We start from the raw sequence: 24544 nt of genomic DNA, 5'->3' as shown, positions 1-24544 counted from the left end.
AAATCATACTGTAGTTAATGTAAAAATAGAAAGGAAATGATATGTTTGTATGAGTGTAAGATAATTTAAATGTTTTTCAGCTTTCTGCTCTGCCATTTAGATTTGCTCAAAAGTATTCATTATTATCATTGCATAAAGATGATGAAATTAAGTAATAAACTTAAAACACTGTAATTTTAAAATTATATTTATCCATAAATGTTTTAAAATATTCACGATTCCTTTATAACTTTTCCCCGGCTCAACATTGTGTTAATCTATAATATCAAGTAATTTATTTATTGGCTTTGCTTCAGAATATCTATATGGCTTTCTCCCAGAAAAGCACTCAGTGATTTTTTTCTTTTTGCTTTACCCACTGAATTCTTATAGGTTTATAAAAAATATTGAAAATTTGTCCTGAGAATTAGAAACTGTCTTTCTTAATTATGTCCTTGAATGACTAATACATAATATTAAATTGATGCAGAAAAAAAGGGAGAGCAATAAATAAAGGAGTATTGTGAGTAAAAAGGGACTTCATTAAACTACTAGGAGTAATTTGCCACTTACCGTAAAATTGCCTGGTGAACACTTCCAAAATTAATAGTGAGCAAAAATGTTATTGAAAGGTCTTTCTAAGTGTTCTTTACAATGACTAGATAGCAATAGAATGAAAATTACCCCAAAGAGTTATAACAATAAAGCATAAAAAGTGATTTAATTTGGATTTTCGTGAAACAGAACTATGTGGATGATACTGTCATTAAAAACTAGTTTGGAAAAACATATTTTCTAGAGGAGTCAAAATTATAATATATTTGGTGGTTTATAATTTCTCAGAAAACAGGAATGCATAAAAATTAGAGTAAATGACTGACAAATATTTTAACATGAAAAATCAACATGATACCTAAGCAAATGATTTCTTGAGAAATATGGATAATTTGTCTAGAAATCCTCCTTATAGGATATGTCATTTTTTTAAATAAGACATATATTTTGAAATAATAGTTAATGAGTATAAATTTACCTTTTAACATCAACCTGTAGTCCAAAGTATATTGATAATTATCATTGTAAATCACTGGCATAAAGTTAGGGAGAATATGGTGTATTAAAATTATATAGAAGCATTTATGTATGTATTATAAATGTATATATTTATGCAGGGTCAGCTGATACACGTTCTTTCAAAATTTAGACAATAGATCAACATTAGGAATGTTGGAATGCAACATTTGCTGGAAACTGATTAAAAATTTGATAGCTAGTCTAAAGTTTTATTCATACATTTTTTATTTGGAGCAATTTTATTTTAGAGAAATCAACTGTTTTATTTCAATTTAATAATATATTTTCAAATGAAAAAATAGCACTATTGCTAACCACAGCTATTTTTTTTTCATTTCCTCTGGCCAGATTGCAGAAGACCAATTAATCAGGTATATGTTAGAAGATCAAAGTGATTTAAAGGTAAGCAATCACTTTTTTTTACTTTAAAGACCTTGGCAAATGAGTGAAAGTTTATTATTTAGTGTAATTTGCATTCTGTTTGGAAGAGCAGAATGAAAGAATTTCACAGAGCATGCTGAAAGAATTTAGAATTTCAATATTTTATGATGATGGTATGAAAACTATTTTTTTGTCTTTCAAGAAAGCTATGTTGTTTGTTTAAATAAATATAATGCTAAGTTAAAGGTGGTGTGTATCGACTATTAGCTTGAAAAAACAAGGATAAAAGACGTATATCTCCAATTGTCATTGTTTTCTGGGTACATTATTAAAGAGAGAGAGTATAGGATAATTTAAAACAGTATAGCAAATTTGAAACGTCAAAATTAAGTTAGGTCAACATGGCAGTATGTTGAATAAGTGAAAATTATCTCATCAATCAGGAGAAATCAGAATATTTGAAAAATAATCTATGTGACTATGTATTTTAAAATCTAATAGTTAAATTTACCACACTATTTTTCATATATTTGCAAATGTAAGTTATATAAGTTTTATTCTGGGGCTACAAACAACATTAATAGATGAGTCTTTAAAACCAAAAACACTGAAAAATAGTTCAAAAATAAATATTTACAAATATAGAATCAGTATGTTAGTCTTTCATCCATTGAAGCTTAAAATTTTTTTTTGAGGCTCTACTTATTATGTTCCAGATATTATCTTAGTCATTGGACATATGGCAATATACAAGAAAAGAAAGTCTCTTCTATCATATACTCTACCATATGCAGGAAGATCCAGATGATGTCCAAACCTTTATTCAACGTAGCATCCATTATTAGTAAATTATATGTGTGTATATATATATATATATATATATGCATGCACATAATACATAATGTACATACATGTATTGTATACACACACACCATAGAGTATGTAAAATTGCAGAGAGACATATATATATATATAAAATATAGCACACATAATATATTATTTATATTATAATGTTAATGGAATTTGCTTTTGAGCTGTACAAATATCTATGAAGAATAGGGACAGCAAGCGCAAAACAATTTTAAGTTGAGAAGCTGTGTGGAATTCTTTTGGTACGCGGGCCTCTCACTGTTGTGGCCTCTCCTGTTGCGGAGCACAGGCTCCGGACGCACAGGCTCAGCGGCCATGGCTCACGGTCCCAGCCGCTCCGCGGCATGTGGTATCTTCCCGGACCGGGGCACAAACCAGTGTCGCCTGTCAGCAGGCGCACTCTCAACCACAGCGCCACCAGGGAAGCCCTGTGTGGAATTCTTAAAGAACACTAAGGAGGGCAGTAAGGCGCAGGAAAGCCGTTGCAGTTTTCTGATTAGGGAGTTCAGTGGCCTTGTTTGACTTAGAATTTTAAAGTACCGATTTGGCTGCTACATAGAATAGTCTTTGTGGGCTTGGTGGGCAGGGATGAAGGTAAGAAGATCACTTTGGAGCTATTGCAGTAATCCAGAATTAGTATTAAGTATGTAATAAGGGGAATGGTGATGGAGAATGAAATATGTATTTTAGATAGTTTTGAAATAGTTTGTGATGGATTACATGAAATATATATATTTAAAAAAGGAGTCAAGGATGACTTCAGTTTACTTAGCTTGAGCAAAACAAAGTAAATCATGGTATTAATTTTTGAGATATGTGAAAAATATGGAAGTAGCACATCACAGGCAGTATTCAAAGATTCAGTTTTAGACACTTTTATTTAGTATTGCTTATTTGGAAGGGTAATTAACAAATTGTGAGGAAAGCCCACACCTCTGAAAATCTGCATCAAGAGGAATGTCAATACCACACTTCTTTATTTGACATTTTCATAGTGATGACTCAATAAAGATCTTCAGAAAGGAAATATAATTTTTACACAAAGTATTTCATTTAGTATGATTGCTTAATTCATTTCACAAAATCCTTATAATTGAATGCTTTTCTCAGGTATTTTTGCTTTCAAAATATTTGTGTGAAGTGGTCTATGTAAGTACCAAAACTTATCAAATCAGAAATATGAAGCAAAATAATTTTGCATATAGCTTATATAGGCTACTTTGAAAATCAAAATGATCAAATGTGAATTTTATAGGCTATTTTCTATGTTAATCTATTATCACCATATTATTAGTTCAATCACAATATTGAAACATTAGTTGTGAAACCTATAGCCCAAACACTCATTACTTCAAGTTTTTGTAGAAAACAATGCTAAATTCCCAGCATCTCTACCCATTTTTCTTCTGAGGTATCCATGGACTTTGCTCAGGCAGCAACCTGGCCAGCCCTATGGGGGTAATGATGGTAAGGGAATAGGGGGATGGAGATTGGCAATAGAACATGGTAATGCTTCAGGAAACATAATGTCAGGGCTCTGCTCTTTACTCTGTAACCTTGAGATTCTTTAGAGAAGTCTCTCTGGATCCTTTGATCCATAAATTATCCTGAAGGATATCTAGTTTCTGGAATAGAGGCAGAGACCTTGGGATCTAACTCTACCTCTCAGAGACTTGAAATAGTCTACAAGTTCTTATCATTATTCCACACCCATGCTTTGTATCATTCAGTGAATCCAAATCTTGGGGTTTTCTTGAGTTTGAGGGTAAAAAATTATCAAGCTCCTGCTTGCCATTTCCTTTGGGAAGGAGCTTGATATTCTGTGTCTCCTGTTGGCTAATCCTTCATTCACTTTTCATCTTTCTGAAATTGGGTGCATGCCTTGCTGTATAGTTAACTCCCATTCAGTTTTACTTTCCCCATGATCTTTTAAAACTCTGTATTATGTACTTGTATTTTGATGTGGTTTGGGGAGGAAGAAAGGATTAAAAAATCCTTAGATTCAAAGTGAATATTTAATTAGAAATGCCTATTAAATGCTGTTCATGAAGTATTTAGTGGATGGGCAAAAAACTAATAATAAAACATTGTTACTGTAAATGGAAAGCTATTTCTTAAAGTTAGACGTTCTCAAAATAGTAAAGTTCAGACGGTCTTAATGGTGTAATTTAATCATGTACTACAGGTTACAAGCCATGGAAAATCATGTAATAAATCATTAATGGGATTTTATCTGTTTAACTGATTTCAATTTCCAGAACTCATTATGCATTTTTTTCATGATTTCTCTTTAAAGCAATAGGAAATAAAAGTGTCTGCCAGGAAAGGATATGAAATGTTGCATAGTGCTGCTAAGTCTAATTTCAGTTTTGAATACTTCATTGTGAGTATTTACGTGATTTGTGAACTGCAACTATATTGGATATTAAAATGGAACCACTTTGGCAAAAAGCCTTCATTATTTTTTATATATTTGCCCATATAGCTTAAATTAGTTTGGTGACCATGCCAAGACAGAATACAAAATGAGATTGTTTATGAACTTCAATTGAACCAAGTATGCTGATGTAAAAGGTCGATTAAAGTTATATAGAATTTGGAAAACTGGTGCTGTGAGAAAGCGGAAGTCAGATTCATTCTAGCTACAGTGGTAGTGAATACTTCCTCATTTTAGAAGAAAGATTGACAAAATTTCTAGTAACATCACATGCCAAGTATTTTTTGGTTTGGTTTGAGTGGTATTGTTTTTGGCTGCAATGGTTTTTCTCTTGGAAACAAGCAAGCAAACAAAAACATTAAAAGTTCACAATAAATGACTTGTACAAGACCTTCATGATAACTCATAATAAAGGGAAAAAATGTACAGATATCGTTGATGTCATTGTCACATACAGTCCCCTGTGACTGAGTTAGGATTTTAAGTTCTGTTTGTATTAAGAACAGAAGACAAGTAATGTTCTTCCATCTCACCCATCAGAACAAATCCATAGAAATCAGAAGTCTAGGATTGTCACTTTGAATCTTTATTTTTCTTTCTCCTCTTGGTTATCTTCTCCTTTCTCTAATGATTCAATATGAAACATTGTTAATGGGCAACTGGCCCTTTAATTTTTGTGCTCCTAAGATCCTTACACCTAAGAGTCATCAGATAGGGGACTAATATTTCAAATGCTGATGAAATTGAAATATTTACATGCAAATTAAGGGGGAAAACCCACTGTGTTTTCTAAAAAAGATTTTAAAAATAAATAATGGGATAGGTTTTCATGGAATATGACTTTGAAGTACCATGAAATACTTGTCTTGGTGATGTTAGTCAGATGTGATCTCCAAACTCGCAAAAAATACTATGCATTCTCTCTCCTATCAGAATAATGAAAAAATGATCAACAAATAGAACAAGAAAACTTGATGCTTGTAGGTATCTAAATGACTGCCACGTCAACTTCAGTGTTTGTTCTGGATACATACCATGATCCGAGGGGATGCAGATCGGGAATAATCTGGTTAATGTGTTGGTACAATAGTTTTTACTTCTCTACTGACTACCCTATTTTTTCAATCATATATCCTTTAATTTTTCTGAATATTTATAATAGCTGCCTTAAATTAATTGTCAGCTGAGTGCAACATTTAGGCCATCTTGGGACTGGTTTCTGTAGACTGCATTTGCATAGACTATAGGTCACATTTCCTGTTTCTTCACAAGTCTGGCAATTTGTATTGCTTACTCTTTGTTTCATGAAAAGTTTTAGACCTTTTGGATTCTGTTACATTTTTGTACATTGGTTTGATCTTTTATTCAGCTCTGTTGAGGTATAATAGGCAAATAAAACTGTAATATATTTGAAGTGGAGAGAGTGATGATGTGATACAGAATACATTGTGAAAGAATTCCCACAATCAAGTTAATTAACACATCTATCACCTCACATACTTATTTTATGAGAAGATTTAAGATCTACTTTCTTAGCAAATTTCAATTATACAACAGAGTATTATCAACTATAGATCCTCAGGACTTATTCATCTTATATCTCAAAGTTTGTACCCTTTTATCAGCCTCTCAAATAGACTCTCATTTCCGCTGGGGCCAGATCTCTAACTTCCTTCAGAATTGTTCAACCACAAGTATCCCTGTTCTCTCAACTGGCCCATTCTCTGAGGAGATTCAGGGAGGCTTTCCTTGGATCTAACCAGCCAAGCCCTCATTCAGGGACTCAGAGTGTACCCTTGCTTCCCCCGCTGCATAATTTCTTTTTTCAATGTCAAAATTTCTCAAATGCCAGTTGCTTCACTTCTCCTGAAAACTTTCCTCTGACCTCTCAGCTCCCTGGGAACAAGGCACTCTGCTTGGATTCCAGCTTGCTGTGCCACAGTTGGGGAATTGTTCCCAGTCAGAGAGGTAGATCTAATATAGGCTTACCTTGTGAGCTACCTTATTCTTAGGGATTCATCATCTAAACACATGTTTTTTTATATTTCACCCATTTTCACATATTTTTACAAAGTATTTTTAAAGAAAACACATTTTTATTTCTGGCAGATCACTTTAGCCCATCGAGAATATACCATTTCCCACTTGAATTTCTTCTTATAAGAGATGTTCTTTTTTGTTTGCTGATTTTCATGAGTATCAACCAAATCTGGATTGTTTACCATGGATCTCTCACTTGTCCACACCTAAGTTCTGATTTTTGCCTCCAAATTTTCATAAGAATTTGGGAAATTCTTCTAAATCCTCTGACTCATGACTGTAATCTAAGGTAGGGGACATCACAATGATCTGACTGGAAATTGAGCTGATTCAAAGCTGAGATTAACTCTTTGTGAAGGCTAGGTATTTGTTTAACCCTGCACCTCAGATGTACCTTCTCAGAGATTCCAAGCAAATATCGTGAGTGTTTGCTAGTTTCCTTCCACCTCACAAGGACCCAAGGTCCAGTTCAGTTTATTCTAACGTGTATGAAGACTGTGAACACATCTCCTCAGCACTTCTGCCTTTCCCTGGTTGCATTCAAATCAGCAAGTGGATCAGGGATAGTTGGAGCACAGAAGGTCGGGCTCAGGCCTTATGCCATGGTACTGACCCCTCAAGTTTTTGTTGCCTTGGTAACTCTTTAATGCCTTCAAACAGATTTTTAATATATATTCTATTTGATTTTCTTAGTTGTTTTCAGTAGGTTAATTGGTCTGTTTCAAGCTAATTTAACATAGCCAGAAGCATATATTGGGACATCTAACCCCTACTTCTTAAATCCTAAGAATTTAAAGTGCATTTTCTTAGTTGGCCTAAAAGAAATTCTAGGTAAGCCAGGATTTTCTTTTTTAATTTCACCTTCAGTGTTTCAAATGTTTTCTGAAATTGAACTGACATTCCAATTTGAGTATTTGAATATTAATTTGAATATTTATGAACTTGCTGATGTGCTAGTCTTATGGTTATGAAAAATACAGGATCTGGACACTGTTTGCAAGTGTCAAGATTCAGTCTTAAGAGACATTTTTCACCCACCTTCTTTGGGTTTTAGGGCATCAGTCAAATGAAACAAGTATCAGAAATACAGGTCTTGATAGGAAAATCTGGCAGCAATGGAAATAACTCTAAATCTAGGAGGTAATTATGAAGAGAAACTAAGAGATGGAAAATAGCATCAAAACTTCCAATAATGCATATAAATACACAAGTATAATTTTCTAATAAAGATAAAAGAGGCCCACAAAATATCTACTTTACAAAACATGCTATATGATGCCCTGCAAGAACTATAGAATCACATTGGACATTTATTTGAATGGAATGCTAGTTTGATTATAATTCATTCTTATTTTCTTTATATATTCATTCTTTCTGAGAAATTTTTATTGTTTCTCCAGAATTAAGAAAAAAAGAAAAACTCTACTGCAAACTAGTGTATTATTGACAATTTCCTATAACACAGCAGTAAACATGAGCTTCAAATATGTAAACAATAATTTGTGTTTTCCTATCATAACCCTAAATAGAAAATGTACTTTCATGAATTAAAAGAGACAATGTCAACCAAAGTCAGTTCATGGACCTTTAAGATGCACATAATTACTGTAAGTGATTCATTAAAAATGCATGAATTGCAAGAATAGTCTTCAGGTTGAACAAATATTATGTCATCACATCTATATCTATATATGATAAATTATTTTAAATATGCATATTTATTTGAAAATATAGAAGAACTCACAGTAGCCCTTTCCTTTATAGATTTTTATAAAAGAAAATTTAGAGATACTTAAATCAGGATATGGAAGGATATAGTCACCATCACAGTAATTACTTTACAATATTTAGCCTTTTTTTGTTGTTTTTAGCTTTAGGATTGTTTTCTTTCTTAATCCACCTTTCAAAGACTGATAAAACAAAAAGGGGAAAATTTGAGCTGTTAGGTCTTTTAACATTAACTTGGACTTAAGATATTTGTAACAGTGAAAGGCTAACAAATGGATGCCAGAAAATAAAATAGTCATCTCAAAAAAACAAGCAGTTTTCCACTCTAAATGAGGTTGAATACTGTATATACCAGAGTGTAGGTATTTTCTTGGATTATAAAAAAGCTGCATAAGTATAACTTATGTAAAATTTTTTGAAAAGCTACGATCAGAAGAGTATACTTTGTGGAACTGTAACAAATATCAACGATAATAAGGTAATGTAAAAGATTGTCTAAAATTTAGGTAGTGCTAAATCTTCCAAGATAATTTTTCTCTGAAAAATTTCTTTTTGAAAAATATATTAGATTACATTGAGTCTGCATGATATTTTATGTTCTATGGATATTTATGTTCGCCTAATTATAGGAATTGTTCACAGTATATGAGGAGCCATGCTTCTAACATTTATGAAAGTCATGTGGCCATTTTTTGTATCTCATTATGAACAAAAGAATGTAAAGAAGTAGAGACATGGCTCTGCTGCCTTAGCTCCATATTGATATTACTGTTGATGTCTTATATTAATTATTAATTATGTATGGTTGAGTAATTCAGAACTTGAGGGATAAACTGAAGTCAGACTCTGCTGAGACTATTTTGGGGTCTTTTGGGCAAGACCAAATTGAGTCTTGGTGGGAGGTTGTGGGGCTCCCCATGGTCAATCATACTTGTAAAGAGAAAATTCCAGGAGTGGTGATGCCAACACGTGGACAAAAATAAATTATATTAGGAATAAGGAAATTGTTTTATTACAAATTAAGCTGTTTGAATAGCTCTTGTAAAAATTTATGGAATAATTTATGAGCCAAAAAAGGATGTAGTTAAATCTAAACATGCACATAGAGCAGAAAAGCTACAGATTATTATTTGGAGTATTCCTGGGGCTATTTACAGAGATAATCTTTAGGATAAGTGGGGGGACAGAAGAAGAAGAAGAAAAATAACAAATAAAATAAAAAATAAAATAAAATAAAATAACAAATAAAATTAAAAAAAAATAACTTTATTCCCAGGGTTGGAACAAATAGCAAGACATGACACAGTAATCAGAATGTTAAGAGAAAAAATATATAAACTTATTACTACTGAAGTTGATTAGAGAATGTAAGTTTTGATATATTGTTAATGGGATTAATAATACAGAACTTTAATTTGAAGAGATTTATTTACTTAGTCACTTGCACAGCTATTTTACTCAGAGGTCAGAGGAGTCAGAAGGCAACCCCATAACAAGAAGCAGATACAAATGAAAGCAGACCCTTGAGAGGGTTCACTTTGGCTCCTGTCTTAATTGTAGAGGCAGAGAGAAAATTAAATTGTTCTAATAATCCCCATGTATGGCCACAGGAGAAAAGTTGTAATACTCTCCCCACAGCAAAAACGTATGCATGGGGGAGGGGTGAATAGGTGTCCACAGCAAAAAAAGTTTTTTTATATTACATAAGGATTTTTTGAGCCTGTTTCTGCCTATCAATAACTAATGCTGTGACTGGACCAGATCTTGTGGTTCTTATTATGATTGCAAGATGACCTCAGCAATGACCATCAGGAAACTCTGAAAGAGACAAAGTTTATTGCTTAGAAGTCCTGGGAATTGTATGGCACCACTGGAGCCATACAGAGAGGTTGCTGAGAGAGAGGAAGCCTGGGGTTCTGCTTTTATGGGGTTGAGGGTGGAGGCTTAGGGATTTTCAGGCTCACTTTTTATTGGTGAATTTAAAACATAAAAGCAGGCCTCGCTCTTAGTCATGTGGCAGGCAAAGTGTTTATTAGAGATAGCCATCTTTGAAGTGGATGCCTCTTTGAAGTAGATGCCTAGGCAATCAAAGCTTAAGTCAGACACTTGCAAAAAAAGAAAAAGAGAAAAAGGAGCTGTCAGAGCTTACACTACAGTGGTGTTTCAGCACAGCCTAAATGATTACTCATTTCCAGGTAAACAGCAACCAGTGGGTATCGGGGTTCCACTGACAGCTGAATTTTAGAAAGAGTATCACTGTCTTTAAATTTGGGGTTTGTTTCTTCTTTATTAATTGTTAGGTAATTGACCAATTCCTTTATATTTCAGTTGCAAGGAAATGAGTTATTGGAAAAGGAAATGGGTATATGCCTATTTAATTCAGCTGCTAAAAAAGGCATAATTGTTCAGTTTATCATCCATTAGCTGGACTTGCTACCATCCTTCCATTGTTGTCCTCTGGAATTCAAGGTCTGCAGAATTAAGGCCCATATATCCTCAAACTCCCCTTCTATAGCTCGTTTCTGCTTTTCTAACTGAAGTCTGGGTTTCGGGAAAAGTTATATTTTTCTTGAAGTCACTTGATGATAATTTTTTTCTTTACTCATGTACCAGAGGGACTGTAGAAAATGCAGTATTTTCTTCGTTGTCATTATAACTCTAAATATTTCCTTTTCCCTTTTACCTTTTCTGGAATCCTAGATCGTTTGAAACACATGCCCTCAAACTCTCTCTTCCCCAGAACGCTTTTTTGGTTTTACTCTAATCTGTTTCCCAAATTGCAATTAAGAACCCCAAATAAACTTAAAAAAAAAATTTGCAGCCCTCTGAGTTTTTTTGGTTGACACGGATGACACTGAAATCTTAGTAATGTCACCTTTTATACAGATTATCTATACAACACTTCAGTCTTTAAGTCCCTTAATCTCAATTTCCACAATTATGTCCGTCTACTACCCCATTTCAGCCACCCAGTTTCATGGCAGTGTCTTTAACCAGATCCTTTCCATAACTGCACCTCTTAAAATGTCTGATTTCAAAATTTCTAATTCTGTCCACAACCACTTATATTTTCATTCACTCATTTCCAATTTAGCAATTATTTAACACATTGTGTTTCCTTTAACTTGATGACCTCATTATTTTTCACTAAACTTCATGTCTACATATTCCTTTTTCCATACATATTCAACTTAAATTCCAAGTTCTGTTGCTAAATTTACTATCTTAAGCTGAAGGCAAAAGAGGGTGTTGGGATAACGGTTTGGAACCTCAAATGGGAGGAAGACAATTGACATGAAGATAGAAAAGCAAATGTTTGGTAAACAAATGTTTGCTGGGCCATACAGAGACAATGGAACACAGAGAGAAATTTTAATGAACAGACTTTGCTAGATTGCTCCCTGTCTACCACACCTACTTTATACTCTAGCTATCTATAATAATAGTTCTTTTCCTGAACAGGTCCTCTGTCTACATTCTTTTAGGCAGTTAGGGGAGAGTTCAAGGTTTCTCCTGGAGTCTTTTGGGCCTTAAAAATAATCAGTCTAAATTAATCCTCATGCCAAAGAGACACATTTTGAGGTGGCAAATTTTGCTCCCCTATACCATATTACTGTATCTGTTTCCAATGCGTTCTGTCTTCTCTGCTCTTACAAGAGATAAAAGTGATCTGTTCCAATCTAAATTCAATCCCTTTGCCAAGTCTTAGAGTCTTGCTATTGTGATGGAGATTAGAAGTGTTTACCATATTTTCTATGTGTTAGCTTTCTTTCACAATCCTCCTATACTTTGGAAGAAAACATACAACTAAATTGTGAATAAAAGTGATTTTGTGTCACATTTGGGCAAAGGCAGTTGAAAGTCAATATGCCCTCTCCATCTCTTTCTTTTCTTCCATAGTGATTTTAGGAGCCATGTTATCTAGATGGTATAGTTACAAGATCATGTAACCTCCATCAGCCTGAGTCCCTGAATAACTGTTTGGAGCAGAAAGCCTGTCAATGCCTGACAGGGAAAAATTATCATATGAACCTACTGAGATTCTGGAAGGGTGACTGTTGAGGCAGCAGGTGTTAATTACTTTGACCAATACATGAATGCTGCAGGCATTCTTGTACTTATTCTTGTGTTTATTTCATCTTCACTCCTCTATCAGCAATCTCCTCTTTTCTATGTCATTTTAAAAGGTTTACCGATACATTGTCTATAAAGTAAAATAAAAATTAAAAATGAGATAAATATTCCTACGATTTTACATTCTCTTTTGGGTGAAATATTCCTAAATTCATTGAAATATATTGATGTGTGGTAATAAATATTGGTTACTGAAATGAGTATAGTAGAGGAAAAAGTGTCAAAATGAACTATGACAATTATCTCCAACTTGTAAACTTCCAAAAGTACTGAAACTCTTATTTTATGTTATATTTGGTGCCTAAGAGAAAACAAACACCTTGGTAAAATCTGAAAGTAAACACACGTAATTAATTTCAATTTCTGTTGGATGTGTTGAAATATTTTTGTGTGTATAAAATACCACTAATGGAAATATTTAAATGTGGAAGAGGACTTGGAAATTGAAAATACAGTATGAAATGGACTCCTACATGTTGTACCCTTGATATACGCCAGTGTCCAGGAAAAGCACCATCCATTTCATTCTTAGAATGTTTTTGTATTTATGATCTCTGATATATGCTGCATAAACTGGAAATCATTCGTGGCTAATTCACTTCTGCAATTTCACATGACCTATAAGATGTTAATAATGAAATTTCAATCCCTGTTTACCTGTCTTCATATATCAGTGTTTGTTTTAGTTTATCACAGAGCCATAGATAAGCAATTGCTGCCCAAGTTCTTACTGTCTCTAACTAAATAGAGAATGTTTAGGGAATTTGATAATTAACTCAAATTATTGTATGCCTCAAATCTGATAAAAATAAGTCTTCATTCATTCACAAGTGATTATTGTCCAACAGTGCATAGGTCAGTCATTATAAAGAAATGAGCAAGAGATGAATTCTATACTTAAAAAACTGAAATCAAGTGGATCTAGATATCTTTATCTACTTCTGTCTGTCTATCTGTCTATAGAGAAACTATCAATCTATCTGAATGTACATATTCAGGAAAACAGAAACAGAAATGCGTAGGCCCTAAGGTGGCACTTTGCTTTTCCTCAGGCACAACATGTTAGGGAAGTATGCATAGCAAAATCAACAATGGGAGTATGGACACATGGGTATGGAAAAGTTGTGTAATATGTTATTGGTCACTTGCTTGCAGATAATTATGTCAGAATTTGAATTTAGCATCTCACACTTAACATAAGTCTCTTAAATAGAGGTCCATTCTTTTGAGGAATACTATGTCATTACCTCAATTTGAAAATTGTGTAGAATTTTCCAGATATTATTCTGAGAAATATCAAAGGTTTAACACATTTTGACATACTCACTGATGGTTTTGTTCCTTTTGGGCTCTTACAGTTCTGTGTTGAAAAGCAAACGGATATTAATGTTACTTTGCTGAATTAAAATTAAAAAATTAAGAGCCTTTTTCATCTATTTTACTAATATATAATTAAATGAGTTAGTTATTATTTCTATGTCATTTTTGATGATCCTAAGTTGCTAAACTTTTTTTTTCCTGTGTTTTAAAAATCCCAGTATAAGCAAAATATTTAACTTGTTGCCATAAATACCACTTAGCAAGTTTTCTGCCATAGTAATTAATTATTTTTCTTAAGGAGTCAAAAGCATTAGGAAACAACATTAGTACTAACTACAGTACTTGTTAGAAACTATATGAAATGCTATGGAACATCTTTTGTGTTGTGTAACATTTTTAATATAGGTACTTAATAAAAATAAGTGAGCATCTCTGAAATGCTATTGACTATCATGGGAAAGAATAGTCAGGAAATATATAATAGAAAGTTTATAGACTCATATGAGCACAGATATATTATTTTTATGCCAAATAATCACAAATTGTTATAATAATATTGAATTTAATAATAATAAAATCTCAGTAGTGTAGCTTTGCACAAAACATTTTTAATGTCTGTATTCTTTAGGAGCTTTATAAGTTGGAGAAATTGTCATGAATAATTTTTAAATGTCTAGATCTTATATCAAAATTAAATACTTAGTATTCATCGCAAACTTTACAGTCATTAATTGATAGTACAGAGTATGATAAGCAATATCACTACCAGTTTATAGAGAAGGAAATATATCAATCTGTGAACAAAAAATAGGTTAGTAACACTTGTTAATATTCTGTGCACTAACTGTTTTTGTTCTTTTCAATTACCCCTTAAGAATGAATTGCATGCAAACAAAAGGAGATTTATGCATATTCAGATAGAATTTTGGGATAAATAGAGACTAGGTAATAATTCATTCAAGGCAATGATAATATTGAATTAGAGACATATCTTCACAGTTCTTATCTCTGAAAACAATTCAAATCTACAAGGAGGGGGAAAAAAAGAACAAAAAGGAAATTCTTATGAAACCAAAAGTCACCTATAACTCTCAGCTTTAGTTCAGAGAACTGCTATTTGTGGAATGAACAGCAAAGCAGAAAACAATAAGGAAGTCAGGAATACTTGTAGGTCTACCAAGGTAATGCTCAATAGTCATGTGGAATCCTGAAAATGAGGCCAAATTCAGTGAGGAAATTCATATTTACCTCCTAAGAAATCCAACCAACTCAAACCGAACTAACTGACCAAATCAACAAAACAACCAACCAAACAAACAAACAAACAAAATACATAGGAAAGCACTTGTCTCCCTCTGTGACATACTGGGGAGAAAACAGTAGATGTTATTCAGCTTGCCAGCTAAATTTCCTAGTGAAAGGAATCGAAGTTAAGTACTAGAAAACCGTATTAAGGATCTGTAACATACTGACCTTCACTCTGATCCACACAAATGCCTTGCTGGATAGGAGAGAGATAATACACCCAAAGCAGAGAATCTGTGAGATGCTGTTCTGTGTTAACCTAGCAAAATTTAAATGATTTGCATCCCAGTTTACTCCGTGGGCTGGTCTTTTCTACACTATTACAAATGGATGACTCAGAAAAAATGTTACATACTCTAGGAAGAATGACAACTAAAAAGACTCCATCACGGGACCTACTCAATTGCACTAATAAAATGAGCACAAAGCAAAATGCAGATGGAAAATGAAACAAAATTTATTCCACAAACAAGTTAAATTTATAAACAAATAATTGTTTTGATATTTTAGAAATTCAAGGATGTATTCAAAGAAGAGATGGTAAGACTACAGAAGGCAATGAATATTAAGGCAGCAGTACTCTAGATATAAACAGATGAAAGAAAGGAAATGATTAAATAAAAACAAATTATAAGCAGACCTAAGAACTTGAGCCATTTCAAACAACACATATGGAAAATACACAATACTAAGAAATTTATAAAGATTAGATAAAATTAAGCAAGACTCAAATTATTAAACACAAGTGCATGTACACGTATATCTCACATGGAGAGATGACAATGAATGGATGAGAGAAAAAAAGAAATTATGTAATAGAAGATAAAGTTTCCTAAGTTAAAAAATAAGGGTATCGTATATCTGCAGATTAAGAAGACAACACTTCCAAGACAAAAAACAAACAGAAACCTTTCTATGGAAAAATTTCAACCTTCAATTAAACCATGATAACATTATTGGAATTCAGTGGTGAATATTTGTGTATATATTTACCTAGAAAAAAATCCAGGTTATTTAGTTATATAAAATGTTTGAAAATTACATGGTCTTCATATTTTTCTACAACCAAGTGTGGTCAAAATATTTTGTTTCCAACCATAATGCCATTAAAACTTGCAGGAAATAAATGAGAAATATTATCATGAACTATATCTAGAAACATAAACCTATATACCACATTTTTACCTAATCATTATCCTTAGAAGTTTCATAAGTAATGCCGAAAACTTGGGCTCTGTGCACCAGTGCCAAGTTGAATCTCGGAGACAAAGTTTTGGGTGAAGTAGAAAAGAGTAGCTTTAGCCTATGGTGAGGTGGGGCCGGGAGCCACTTGCCCCAGCCACTTGCCTGGGTGCTCAAGTCAGACTCTAGGGTCAGCAGAAATACTCATTTGAGGGTCCCACCAAGTTCCCCGGTGAGAGTGCTGCAGCTGAGCAGAGTGGCTGCTTAGGAGTACTGCTGGGGTGCTGCAGAAAGCCTTTTTGGAGTCTGACATGTTATCACTTTGGGACCATTGGCCATCTGCTCCTGACTTGGCCACATGAGGGCTCAGGCTGTCCCAGTCTCTGAACTGAAGAGAACCAAAAATGTTAGCATATGTCTCACCACGATGAATGCAAGGTATTTCATTGTAGAGTATGAGGAGGACATCTACAAATCACAGACTGGCATGTGCAAGTTCTGAGGAATGGTGGAATAACCCAATGTATCTGGGTGACCGTTGAAGACAGCTGAGACAGAACTACAACAGGGCAGTGGCTGACAGCAACTCATACCCCATCTTCTCCAGCCATGTGGCTGACAGGGTCTTGGTGCTCCAGCTGGCTGTCAGCCATGAGCCTCAAGGTGGGAGAGCCGAATTCAGGACACTGGTCCACCATAGACCTCCCAGCCCCACGTAATATCAACCTATGAGAGCTCTCCCAGAGATGGCTGTCTCAATGTTAAGACCCAGCTCCACTCAATGATAAGCAAGCTCCAGTGCTGGACATCCTATGCCAAACAACTAGCAAGACAGGAACACAACCCCACCCATTAGCAGAGAGTCTGCCTAACATCATACTAAGTTCACAGACACACCAAAACACACCACTAGACATGGTCCTGCCCACCAGAAAGACAAGATCCAGCCTAATCCACCAGAACACAGGTACCAGTCCCCTCCACCAGGAAGCCTACACAACCTACCGAACCAACCTTACCAACTGGGGGCAGACACCAAAAACAAGGGGAACTACAAATCTGCAGCCTGTGAAGAGGAGACCCCAAGCACAGTAAGTAAAGCAAAATGAGAAAACAGGGAAATACACAGCAGATGAAGCAGCAAGGTAAAAACCCATCAAACAAAACAAATGAAGTGGAAATAGGCAGTCTACTGAAAAAGAATTCAGAGTAATGATGATAAAGATGATACAAAATTTTGGAAATAGAATAGAGAAAATACAAGAAACGTTTAATAAGGACCTAGGAGAAGTAAGGAGCAAACAAACAATGATGAACAACACAATAAATGAAATTAAAAATTCTCTAGAAGGAATCAATAGCAGAAAAACTGAGGCAGAAGAACGGACAAGTGGTCTGGAAGATAAAATAGTGAAAATAACTACCACAGAGCAGAATAAAGAAAAAAGAATGAAAAGAACTGAGGACAGTCTCAGAGACCTCTGGGACAACATTAAACCACCAACATTTGAATTACAGGGATCCCAGAGAAGAAGAGTAAAAGAAAGGGACTGAGAAAATATTTGAAGAGATTATAGTTGAAAACTTCCCTAATATGGGAAAGGAAATAGTCAATCAATTCCAGGAAGCACTGAGAGACCCATAAAGATAAATCCAAGACACACACCAAGACAAATATTAATCAAACTATCAAAAATGAAATAAAATGAAAAAATATTAAAACCAGCAAGGGGAAAGCAAAAAAATAACATAAAAAGGAATCCCCATAAGGTTAACAGCTGATCTATCAGCAGAAACTCTGCAAGCCAGAAGGGTATAGCAGGACATACTTAAAGTGATGAAAGGGAAAAACCTACAACCAAGATTACTCTACCCAGCAAGGATCTCATTCAGAGTCAATGGAGAAATTAAAACCTTTACAGACAAACAAAAGCTAAGAGAATTCAGCACTACCAAACCAGCTTTACAACAAATGCTAAAGGAACTTCTCTAGGCAGGAAACACAAGAGAAGGAAAAGACCTACAATAATAAACCCAAGATAATTAAGAAAATGGTAAGAGGAACATACCAACTGATAATTACCTTAAATGTAAATGGATTAAATGCTCCAAACAAAAGACATAGACTGGCTGAATGGATGCAAAAACAAGACCAGTATATATGCTGTCTACAAGAGACCCACTTCAGACCTAGGGACACATACAGACTGAAAGTGAGGGGATGGAAAAAAGATATTCTATGCAAATGGAAATCAAAAGAAAGCTGGAGTAAAGTAGTAATTCTCATTTCAGACAAAAGAGACTAAAATAAAGACTATTACAAGAGACAAAGAAGGACACTACATAATGATCAAGGGATTAATCCAGGAAGAAGATATGAAATTGTAAATATTTATTCACCCAACATAGGAACACCTAAATACATAAGGCAAATGCTGGCAGCCATAAAAGGAGAAATCGACAGTAACACAGTCATAGTAGGGAACTTTAACACCCCACTTTCACCAATGGACAGATCATCCAAAATGAAAACAATTAAGGAAACACAAGCTTTAAATGACACATTAAACAAGATGGACTTAATTGATATTTATAGGACATTCCATACAAAAACAACAAAATACACTTTCTTCTGAAGTGCTCATGGAACATTCTCCAGGATAAATCACATCATGGGTCACAAATCAAGCCTTGGTAATTTAGGAAATTGAAATCGTGTCACGTATCTTTTCTGACCACAAAGCTATAAGACTAGACATCAATTACAGAAAAAAACACTGTAAAAAATACAAACACACAGAGGGTAAACAATACACTACTAAATAACCAAGAGATCACTGAAGAAATCAAAGAGGAAATCAAAAAATACCTAGAAACAAATGGCAATGAAAACATGATGACCCAAAACCTATGGGATGCAGCAAAAGCAGTTCTAAGAGGGAAGTTTATAGCAATACAATCCTACCTCAAGAAACAAGGAAAGTCTCAAATAAACAACCTAACTTTACACCTAAAGCAATTAGAGAAAGAAGAACAAAAAAAATGACCAAAGATAGCAGAAGGAAAGAAATCATACAGATCAGATCAGAAATAAATGAAAAAGAAATGAAGGAAACAAGAGCAAAGATCAATAAAACTAAAAGCTGGTTCTTTGAGAAGATAAACAAAGTTGATAAACCATTAGCCAGACTCATCAGGAAAAAAAAGGAGAAGACTCAAATCAACAGAAGTAGAAATGAAAAAGGAGAAGTAACAACTAACACTGCAGAAATATAAAGGATCATGAGAGATTACTACAAGCAACTATATGCCAATGCAATGGACAGCCTGGAAGAAATGAACAAATTCTTAGAAAAGCACAACCTTCCATGACTGAAATTTAAACTGAGATTAAAAATCTCCCAACAAACAAAAGCCCAGGACCAGATGGCTTCACAGGTGAATTCTATCAAACATTTAGAGGAGAGCTAACACCAATCCTTCTCAAACTCTTCCTAAATATAGCACAGGGAGGAACATTCCCAAACTCATTCTACGCGGCCAACATTACCCTGATACTAAAAACAGACAAAAATGCCACAAAAAAAGAAATCTACAGGCCAATATCACTGATGAACATAGATGCAAAAATCCTCAACAAAATACTAGCAAACAGAAGCCAGCAGCACATTAAAAGGATCACACACCATGATCAAGAGGGCTTTATCCCAGGAATGCATGGATTCTTCAATATATGCAAATCAATCAATGTGATACACCATATTAACAAATTGAAGGAGAAAAACCATATGATCATCTCAATAGATGCAGAACAAGCTTTTGACAAAATTCAACACCCATTTATGATAAAAACCTTCCAGAAGTAGGCATAGAGAGAACTTACCTCAACATAATAAAGGCCATATATGACAAGCCCACAGCCAACATCATTCTCAGTGGTGAAAAAATTAAACCATTTCCACTAAGATCAGAATAAGACAAGGTTACGCACTCACCACTGTTATTCAACATAATTTTGGAAGTTTTAGGCACAGCAATCAGAGAAGAAAAGGAATCCAAATCGGAAAAGAAGAAGTAAAACTGTCACTGTTTAGAGATGACATGATACAATACATAGAGAATCCTGAAGATGCTACCAGAAAACTACTAGAGCTAATCAATGAATTTGGTAAAGTAGCAGGATACAAAATTAATGCACAGAAATCTCTTGCATTCCTATAGACTAATGATGAAAATCTGAAAGAGAAATTAAGGAAGCACTCCCATTTACCACTGCAACAAAAAGAATAAAATATCTAGGAATAAACCTACCTAAGGAGACAAAAGACCTGTATGCAGAAAACTATAAGACACTGATGAAAGAAATTAAAGACAATACAAACAGATGGAGAGATATACCATGTTCTTGGACTGGAAGAATCAACACTGTGAAAATGACTATACTACCCAAAACAATCTACAGATTCAATGCAATCCCTATTAAACTATGACTGGCATTTTTCACAGAACTTGAACAACAAATTTCACAATTTGTATGGAAACACAAAAGACCCCGAATAGCCAAAGCAATATTGAGAACGAAAAATGGAGCTGAAGAAATCAGGCTACCTGACTTCAGACTATACTACAGAGCTACAGTAATCAAGACAGTACGGTACTGGCACAAAAACAGAAACATAGATCAATGGAACAGGATAGAAAGCCCAGAGATAAACCCACGCACATGTGGTCACCTTATCTTTGATAAGGAGGCAAGAAGATAAAATGGAGAAAAGACAGCCTCTTCAATAAGTTGTGCTGGGAAAGTGGGACAGCTACATGTAAAAGAATGAAATTAGAACACTCCGTAACACCATATACAAAAATAAATTCAAAATGGATTAAATATCGAAATGTAAGGCCAGACACTTTAAAACTCTTAGAGAAAACAGAGGCAGAACACTCCCTGACATAAATCATAGCAAGATCCTTTTTGACCCACCTCCTAGAGAAGTGGAAACAAAAGCAAAAATAAACAAATGGGACCTAATGAAACTTAAAAGCTTTTGCATAGCAAAGGAAAACATAAACAAGATGAAAAGAGAACACTCTGAATGGGAGAAAATACTTGCAAATGAAGCAACTGACAAAGGATTAATCTCCAAAATATACAAGCAGCTCATGCAGCTCAATATGAACAAAACAAACAACCCAATCCAAAAATGGGCAGAAGACCTAAATAGACATTTCTCCAATGAAGATATATAGATTGCCAACCAACACATGAAAGGATGCTCAACATCACTAATCATTAGAGAAATGCAAATCAAAACTACAATGAAGTATCACCTCACTCCAGTCAGAATGGCCATCATCAAAAAATCTACAAACAATAAATGCTGGAGAGGGTGGGGAAAAAAGGGAACCCTCTTGAACTGTTGGTGGGAATGTAAATTGATACAGCCAATATGGAGAACAGAATGGAGTTTCCTTAAAAAACTAAAAATAAACTACCATATGACCCAGCAATCCTGCTACTGGGCATATACCCTGAGAAAACCATAATTCAAAAATAGTCATATACCAAAATGTTCATTGCAGCACTATTTACAATAGCCAGGACATGGAAGCAACATAAGTTTCCACTGACAGAAGAATGGATAAAGAAGGTGTGGCACATATATACAATGGAATACTACTCTGCCACAAAAGAAAATGAAATTTTGTAATTTTCAGTGAGGTGGATGAACTTAACATCTGTCACACAGAGTGAAGTAAGTAAGAAAGAGAAAAACAAATACTGTATGCTAACATATATATATATGGACTCCAAAAAAAAAATGTTTCTGAAGAAACTAGGGGCAGTACAGGGATAAAGACGCAGACGTGGAGAGTGGACTTGAGGACACGGGGAGCAGGATGGGTGGGCTGGGACGAGCTGAGAGAGTGGCATTGACATATATACACTACCAAATGTAGAATGGATCTCTGGTGGGAAGCAACCTCATAGTACAGGGAGATCAGCTCAGTGCTTTGTGACCACCTAGAGGGGTGGGATAGGGAGGGTGGGAGGGAGATGCAAGAGAGGAGTGATATGGAGATATGTGTATACATATGGCTGATTCACTTTGTTATACAGCAGAAGCTAACGCACCATTGTAGAGAAATTATACTCCAATAAAGATGTTGAAAAAAAAATATTATGATGTGATGACAAAACAACTCTAGCTGAAGGATAAAATAGTAATTTAAACTACCATTCAAAGACCACCATTCATCATGTTTAAGAACATACGTTGGCCAGAAAAAATTACGATGGAATTTCATTCTTTTCTTAGTCATTGGCTTATAACTATAGGTAGACCAGTCTTCCAGGATTTTCCTCAGGGGGCTATTGAATGGAATTAAAGAAGTGCTTCTCATATTTGATCAACAGAACACTCATGCACGGACTAAGGATGAACCAAATCCTTGCAAGCAATGGAAGCCTCAAACCAAAAACCAAAACAAAATCAGCTTCAAAGTTCCAACTTAGACTGTGATTTCTGTTCAAACAGTGAGCCTTCCAAGTGAGATCCTCCAGAATGGAAAATCCCCTAAATGGGAACCAAGGATCTCCCAAACAGGGGCAAAAGGGTCTTTGGAGTGCTTGTCTACCACACACTAGACAATGTGTCATGACATCCTAGATGCTACTTTTCTGCTTCCCCAAAATAATTCCTCGGAGTAGCAAGTCCAGGGTAGTCCAGGTAGAGAGGAACGTACTTAAGGCAAAGATGGCCTCAGCAGCTGCTAGGGCAGTCCCTCTTCCCCTCTCTACTCCCGCCTTGGAGTTCCAGCTTCTGGGATGGTGGACAGGGTATGACTGTGGCTTGGCCTTTCCAGGCAAGTGTCCCAAGCTGTCTGCTCTCTAAAGGAATTCTCCAACCCTCTGCTCTCTTGAAAGAGGCCAGCATGGAGAAAACCTCAGAGCATCCGATCAAGCCAGGGGTCCCCCATGAGGGACTGTCCCCAAGTCAGCCCCATGTTGGATGCCAAATTTGATGCCAGAATCTTCGTTTTTGTGCACCAGTGTCAAATCAAATCTCTGAGGCAGTTTTGGGTGAAGTAGAAAAGAATAGCTTTATTACTTTGCCAGGCAAAGGGGGACACAGTGGGCTCTTGCCCTCAAAAACTTTGTGTCCCAACCTGAGAGGGTTTAGTGAGGAGTTTTATAGCAATCAGTTCAAGCCTGGAGTTGCTGATAAGATTAGGGTGTGTGCAGGGTCTGCACTTCTTTAATCCAGTCTCAGGTAATCTGATGAGTTTCTGTGGTTCCTTTAATCTGGCCTCAGGTGGTCTTCTTGAAGAGTTTCTCTGCTTCCTTTAATCTGCAATGAAGAATGCTGACATCTTTATTTGTTGGAGGTTTTAGTTCTATAAAGAGCTTGATATGTGTATCCCTGGAGGCAGAACCGGGACCCTGCTCCAAGGCTGCACTACTGTTTCTTGGCTGTTCCTCTGGTGCCTCTGCATCCCCTCTTTTCCCTATTAGCAACTGTTCAAATCTGCCCTTTGGAACTAGGGAAGGTCACAGAGGCTGGAGTCAAACAAGGAATGGGAGACAAGGAAAGGCTTCTGTGCCCTGGATCCCTGCAGGGTCCTGCTCAGTTTCATAAGTAGTCATTTTTTACATATGTTTTTATGAGTTGTTGACCTGAAAAGAATAGACTGCCAGATATTTTTCCAGCAAACATGGGTTTATTCAGAATCAGCAAAGAATTGTAATTCAGGCTTGTTGGGCTGTACCCCTCAGGCCTACAAAGCCTGTACTTGCCCAGCTTTAAGACCTAAGAAAGAGCCCTGAGTTAGCAACAAAGACATCAGTGGTTTAATGGATAGGAGGATCTTACACATCAGCAGCAAGTTTCTGGTGCGACACCCCACCCTGTACTGCAAATGGTGGGCAGGGCAAGGCGGCAGTCTTTGCTCTAGAAAAGGGGGAACGGGAGATTGCCAGGAATAGGGGGAATGATGTCAGGTTGGCTAGTTTACCAGGAAAACTAGCAGAGGGTTATGCCCCTCACTGCCCCTTTGATAAGAACAATCACTAGCTGGGGTCTGGGGCAAGTATAT

At 35.3% G+C, this 24544-nt stretch overlaps 1 long non-coding RNA gene across 1 annotated transcript in view; it reads left to right on the top strand.

The window, feature by feature from the left end:
* Positions 1–24544, top strand: part of LOC137210894 (uncharacterized) — a 68744-nt gene that overhangs the window by 16482 nt on the left and 27718 nt on the right. The window contains exon 2 of the long non-coding RNA XR_010936772.1: positions 1402–1455. This is a non-coding gene — a long non-coding RNA (uncharacterized lncRNA). The remainder of the gene's footprint in view (positions 1–1401; positions 1456–24544) is intronic.

The sequence above is a fragment of the Pseudorca crassidens genome, chromosome 18 (genome assembly GCF_039906515.1).
Source record: "Pseudorca crassidens isolate mPseCra1 chromosome 18, mPseCra1.hap1, whole genome shotgun sequence".
Taxonomy (NCBI): domain Eukaryota; kingdom Metazoa; phylum Chordata; class Mammalia; order Artiodactyla; family Delphinidae; genus Pseudorca; species Pseudorca crassidens.
The sequence above is the reverse complement of the archived record's forward strand: the minus strand, read 5'-3'. Positions and strand labels throughout refer to the sequence as shown.